A 6,234-nucleotide genomic window follows, 5' to 3' on the forward strand; every position below is an offset into this window, starting at 1 on the left:
TTTTGTTTTGCTCATCGTCGTTGTTCTGTCTATCGGTTGAGTTTGATGCTTCTCGGTTTTGAATTGAATTTTCTTCACTTGACACTGTTATGCTACGTTTAGACAAGGCAAGTGAATTGAGCAAGTCGCTTGAATCGAACGCGAATGAAACGTGTAAACACCTTAATTCAATTCACTCACGCAAAAAAAAGCGTTCCCGAATTCGTGAACCAGCAAAAATACACCGTGATTTAATTCATGGATTCGGGAACACTAGTCACGTTTTCCAGAACGTTCCAGAAAACGTGACTGTATTCCCGAATCCGTGACTGTTGTTCACGAAAAAATACACCGTGAACTCGTTAGTTCACGAATTCATGAACGCTTTTTTTTGCGTGCTTGAACGAAAAGAAAGTTGAACATGTTCAACTTTTGGCAAGTCAATTGAATTCAACTGAGTTGTTCAATTCACTTGCCATGTCAAAACGTAGCATTAATGCACCAGAGATATTTGAACAACGAGTTTCGGTTGGCTTGTTTACGTCTCGGAAAGTAACGAGTGTGGACTCGTTTTCAATTACAATACGAGATGGTATTTGCTTCTCTTGCCTCAGTCGTATAACTCGAACGCCGTTCGGGATGCCCGGGAAGAAGTTTTTCCATACCTCGTTGTGTATGGATATCAAGATGAATACAAAAATATAAGAACCCTGATGGATATAATTTTGCCAAGCTGTTTCATGTGTCGCAAGATTGTCGTGTTGGATATTTGAGGCGGCAGATCATGCAACCTCACGATAGCGGTAGGGCCATCCAAGTACACGGAGATGTAGTAGCAGCAAGTAACACCGACAAACTGACGTGAATCTAAAATACCAACCCTGACCGAAAATGTGAAACGGTCGATTCAAATATCGAGTGATAGATAATGTCAAATTGATTGTGACATTTTGCGAAAGGTGGTTAAGGCCACCTTACACCTCGGGAAAATTTTCCTCCGGATTTTGGTCCCCGTGCATTTTAAATGGGGCCGGGATTTTGATTTTCCGTGCCCAAATCCATAAAACATCGCATATGCAAAAATGCATGGGGAAAAAATCCGCGGACCAAATTCCCGAGGTGTGAGGCTGCCTTTAAGGCAAGAAGAAGAAGGTGCAATTTGCAGGAAAATTCAACAGCTGTTCGATGTAAACATAACGTACACTCTCAAAATATTTCACTCAATGGCTGATGCAAATAACTGCAACTTATAAAAATGTCTTAGATTCTGGAAATCAACAATAAATTCTTCATACTTTTCAGATAATCAATTGAAATATTCAGGTGCTCCATTTTCGTAGTGAACTCCAATGGGATTGTAAAAGTCAGTACACAGAAAAAATAAAGAACCTAAAAAAAAAGTTTAAAAAACTCAACTTTAAGTACGAAGTTCAAATTTTTAACTCAATAGTAGGTAGTTTTCTCACTCTCTCTTTTGAATGTTATTTTAAACAAAGAGAGCTGCATCGACCCAACGTGTGCTGTTCCGTGGAAGAAGCCAAATTTGAGTTGTTTTCATCGTAGTCCCGGGTGAGTGAAAATAACATAAATTTGAGTAGGTGGAACTTCATGGTGGGTGAAAATTCAACACGGGAGTAAAGGCAAAGTACTCACTGGATTTTTTCGCATTTTACTTATTATTGGCTTCTTCCACGCAAGGGCGGGTTTGAGTGAAAGGAACCGTAAAGTAAGTTGTTTCGCGGTTCCGTGTAAGTGATTACTTACTCCGAAATGAGTGAAGTTTTTTAACTGTTTTCTGTCGGTGCTAGTAGTGTACGTCGAGATGCACGAATGAATGTCGAAGGTGTTGGTGTTGCTTCTGCAGCCGAAGTGCTTCGCTTTCATCGTTCAGTTCAACAAACACGAAATTTTTAATATTATGGAGTTGAATGTTTTTTACATCAATTTGAGTTTAGTATCAAAAAATCTTTTCGCTAAATTTGATGATTTTGGACCCCCACCCTCTCCCACGTAACACTTTTTGTATGGAAGGTTTATTTTTTTTGTATGGATCGTATACTGTGGCAAAATATCCTGGTTAAGGATGCTTACTGTACTCGTCAACCGATAGGAGTACTGCAACTTGGGTATCCGGTGTCGGGACATGGGGTCTGTCCCACGGAACTGTGTAACTGCTGTGCCCATATGATTAGCTAGTTCGTCCTTCAATTGCTGTCGTTGCAATTCCACTGTTGGCTGGAGCGGCGAGTGTAGTCGAATCGCGACGGTTACTTGCGATTGATGCATCCAACCCAACAGAACTCCTTCTCGACGTATCGCTCGATCTTGCCTCCTCCTCCTCCTCTCCTAGCTCCCTCTGCACTTCCCGCTTGATGTACTCTACGTCTTCTGGAGTCAGCATATTATGTGACATAATAGCTCTCTGGCGTGTGTACAACTTGTTCTGGTCAAGCCGGGGTGCAAACCGAGGGAACCTTTCATTGAACATCTTCAGCATCGCCGGTCTGCCGGACATATCCGTCTCCATCCTGGTGCAAACGTATAGTAGCAACGGATCACGTACTGATTCATCTCCCTTGTCTACATGATCCGTTGCCGTCGGCGGCCCGCTAACGTGAGTGATTGACGTCGATCAACCACAGCAACATCAGCAGGTGCAGCATTGTCTTGGTGATTTCTTCTGCTGCCGTTTCTGTTTTGCCTTGTCGGCACGGGCTGAGCCCGATGACTAGAGGCTCGCTGTTGCACCTCTCCTTCCTCTAGTCGCTGGCCGCTCGCTTTGTCCCCCGTTCCAGGACCAGCTCCAGTAGAGGCTCCCTCCTCGGGCAATCGCATGGGTGATATTGTTCTTGAGCGTAACTCCATATCTGGGTGTGCTTTCATTCCCGGAAGCTACGGGTTCTGTGAAGTTATTTAATTATTTACAGTGCTAAATAGCTAGGTTCAAGCGCCAGTGCTCGCCCGAGGGTGGTTTTTCATTGGTGCTTAGGAATTGGGCCTTCAGCTCCCACCTACTCGAAATGGTGGTTTTTCATGGACGCCCAGGGTATTTCACCTGAGCTCCCACCTACTATTATTATTATTATTTTTATTATTGTACTACTTCCCCACAGTTTTGTCAGCCGAACATCAGCAACAAAATAGCTTGCTCATAGTTCGGGCATAATAGCTTGCTCATAGATATCATGGGAAAATTGACGAGCTTTAAGGCCGTATTGATATAGAATAATTTATTTAGATTATTGAGGTAAAACCGGCAAATCTTTCTATTACTACACACCAAAAAAATGTTGCGGTCGAAACTACCATTCCGAGGGTTATTTTAAGAATATGCACCGACGATTTTCAGCAGATAACAAACCCGTTTGATATTATCAAGCGCGCAGTAAAAATTAACTGTGGCCGTTGCGGAATGTTGTCACATGAACTGAAATAGTGGTAAACTTCTCTGAAACCGTAGTTGATTGTACTGAAATTTTATAGTTGTTTTAAAAACAAAGCGTAGCCTACAAAATAGTAATTTTTACCACGGATTTTTTTTTTCTGTGTATATACATGAAGGGACCATTCTTGGCCATGCGCATGCGGTAAGATGCGCGGCTACGAAGCAACACAGATAGAATATTCCATTGAAATTTACGCTAAACCTCATGCTCTTATTAATGGAACGCCATTCAGCTTAATTTCACACGGGATATGGCCTAAATGTATACAATATTTGACGTAAAGGTAGCCTCACACCTCGGGAGTTTGGTCCGCGAGTTAAAATTTTCCGCACCGGGATTTCTTTTTAAAAAAGAACAACCTACACGTTCACGAGCCGAAATCGAACTAACTTTTATTCAATAACTAAAATTAATCAAACCTCAAAAGCCTTGCACTTGCACTTTTCCGTCGTCGCACTGTTGGGTCGCATTCCAGTTGGTTGCCGTCCGCTCCAACGTCGTCGTCAAGTGTCGTCAGCAGATTCCGATGCCCTCGTTCTGGCGGCTTCCGTTGCCAATTCGATGCGACGGGGTCGTCAGCATTTTTCTAGCGCCCATCGGCTAGCTCCGTTGCTAACTCGTCCCTTCCTGAGAGATAAGGGTCCGTCCGAATCACATCCATTAGAGTCAAAGATCTTATCCTGGGTTGAATGTCGACCACTGGGTCCTGTGGGGCTGTGATATTAGATGCTTGTATCTTTACAGTGGTTGATCTGTGGGAGAAATTTTTTAAAAGAATCGCAATACCGATTATCGTGCAGGGGAGGGAGATGATTCCTCCAAAAACGGGCCAGGAAGGCCACTGGATGCTGGTGTTGTTCAATCGAATGTATTCCATTTCCTTTCTCATTTCCAGATGCAAACTATGTAGATGTTCCAAGCTTAGGTTTGCTATTGTGAACTGTTTTTGTATTGTAAGACCATCTAATGGAAGCTGTATTGGACTTCCAGCCATATTCCGAATCATATTGGAATAGGTGATGTTGTTGATCACCTCACAGTCGTGAAACGATATCAAAAATGTTCCAGATAACGTACGGTTGCTGATTCCACAATTTGATGAGAATGAAATATTCCTGTCGGAGTTCATTATGACGTTTTCATCATTTATAATAATGATTTTATGTTCAGGTGGATTCATGGTGTAATTGCAGCTTGCTTGTTGTCCCGAGAGAAGTTTTGGTACACATCCGGAATTGTCGAATTCTGTTTCATGGGCTTGTATATGATTGTCTCTAAAGAGCCCACAATGTAATTACCGGTTTCATGATGCAAATAGTTCCTTCTAGCCAGATGGATCTGTTTGTGACTAGCTGTGACAGGGAAGACGTGAATCTTGTTGAAAATCCTCTTGTCTAAGATGGGAGTTTTGGTGGCGACTGTTGTTTCAGCAAAATTGAGTGCTTCCAAGGCATTATGAAGTAAGATATTTTGTTTAGATAGATCTTGATACAACATCTCAATTTCATTTTGACTTAGCACTTTCTCATTCAAAATTCCTACTTTTGCAAGGGCTATACTTTCAACAATTTGAGTAAATTTCTCTGCTAAAAATTTAAGATTTAGAAAATTATTTATTGAATAGATTTCCAATGATTTGGAGTTTGACAGTTCAATTGCATCTTTTGTTTTGAAAACTAATTCTTTCATCTGTAAATTAAGTGCCTTCTAATTCTAATCTGTTTATTGTTGTTGTATACAAGCTCATTAATTGAGGAGTTTATAATCTTCAAGTCATTAGCGTCTGGGCTTCCTGCTATAAATTTCCAACCAGTTCCTAAACTGTCCCAACGCTTTTGTCTCCTGAAGGGAGCTAAGTTTTTTAGTGTTTGCTGAATTTCCTCGAATTTCTGAATCGACAGTGGTGTAAACTGATTACCTTTTAACTGATCAAATTGATTTCTGAGATTCTCTACATGAAATTTCAATGAAGTGATATTAAAATGGTGAACATAATAATGAGAAGCTATTTGGATTCTTGCTAAACCTGACTGGAAGATGATTATTGGCAAGTGATCAATTCTCCTAACTTCTATCGAGTTACCTATTACTAAATTTAAAAATATTAAAATTCTGTAGGAAGAAAGGATAAGGATTAGGGATTATTAGATTTTCCTGATTTTAACATCATTTTTGTGTACTCTCCTTCCATCATCCATAATGACGGTACTTTTATTAACTTCTTTAACTTTGTTTTTCCTAAAACGGGGTTTATGTTTGATTCTTTGTCGTGCATTTTCATACACTTCCTGATTGGATTGAATCTCTACATGTTTCATGGATTTATTGTGAAATCCTAAATCTTTCTTTTGTTTTACTGTAAGGTTTTTGAAAACTTTCTCTATGATTTCAGGAGTTCTAGGAGATGGAAGTATGATTTCGAGAGGGGTGTGTTTAGTAGCACTATGGATGGAGGAATTATATTTGTTTAGTGACAAAAGGAGTAGATCAGTGGCGGGTTTTCCAGGATTTTCATGTTTTGTGGTTCTGTAAATTTCCAAAATTGTAGAGGGGAAACGCTCCACAATACCATTCATCTCGCTACGTCCTGTTGCCGTAACGTATGGTTCGATACGATGTGTATTGTAGAAGTTTACCAGATCTCCGGTCATAAATGATTTTTCACCATCCATGACTAAAGTTTCAGGGGATTGTATTTTAAGAGGAGGTCTTTAACGGCAGGGACTATATCGACTGCAGCTCTTGATTCAATATGTTTAATTTGGGCAAATTTGGAAAATTTGTCGATATAGGTGAGAAAATGGTCGTT

General features: G+C 40.5%; 1 pseudogene; it reads right to left on the bottom strand.

Annotated features, from left to right (window-relative positions):
- Positions 1-3,859: 3,859 nt before the first annotated feature.
- On the bottom strand, positions 3,860-5,548 carry LOC134209731 (uncharacterized; annotated as a pseudogene).
- Positions 5,549-6,234: the final 686 nt, after the last annotated feature.

This window comes from Armigeres subalbatus, chromosome 2, assembly GCF_024139115.2.
Source record: "Armigeres subalbatus isolate Guangzhou_Male chromosome 2, GZ_Asu_2, whole genome shotgun sequence".
Taxonomy (NCBI): Eukaryota; Metazoa; Arthropoda; class Insecta; order Diptera; family Culicidae; genus Armigeres; species Armigeres subalbatus.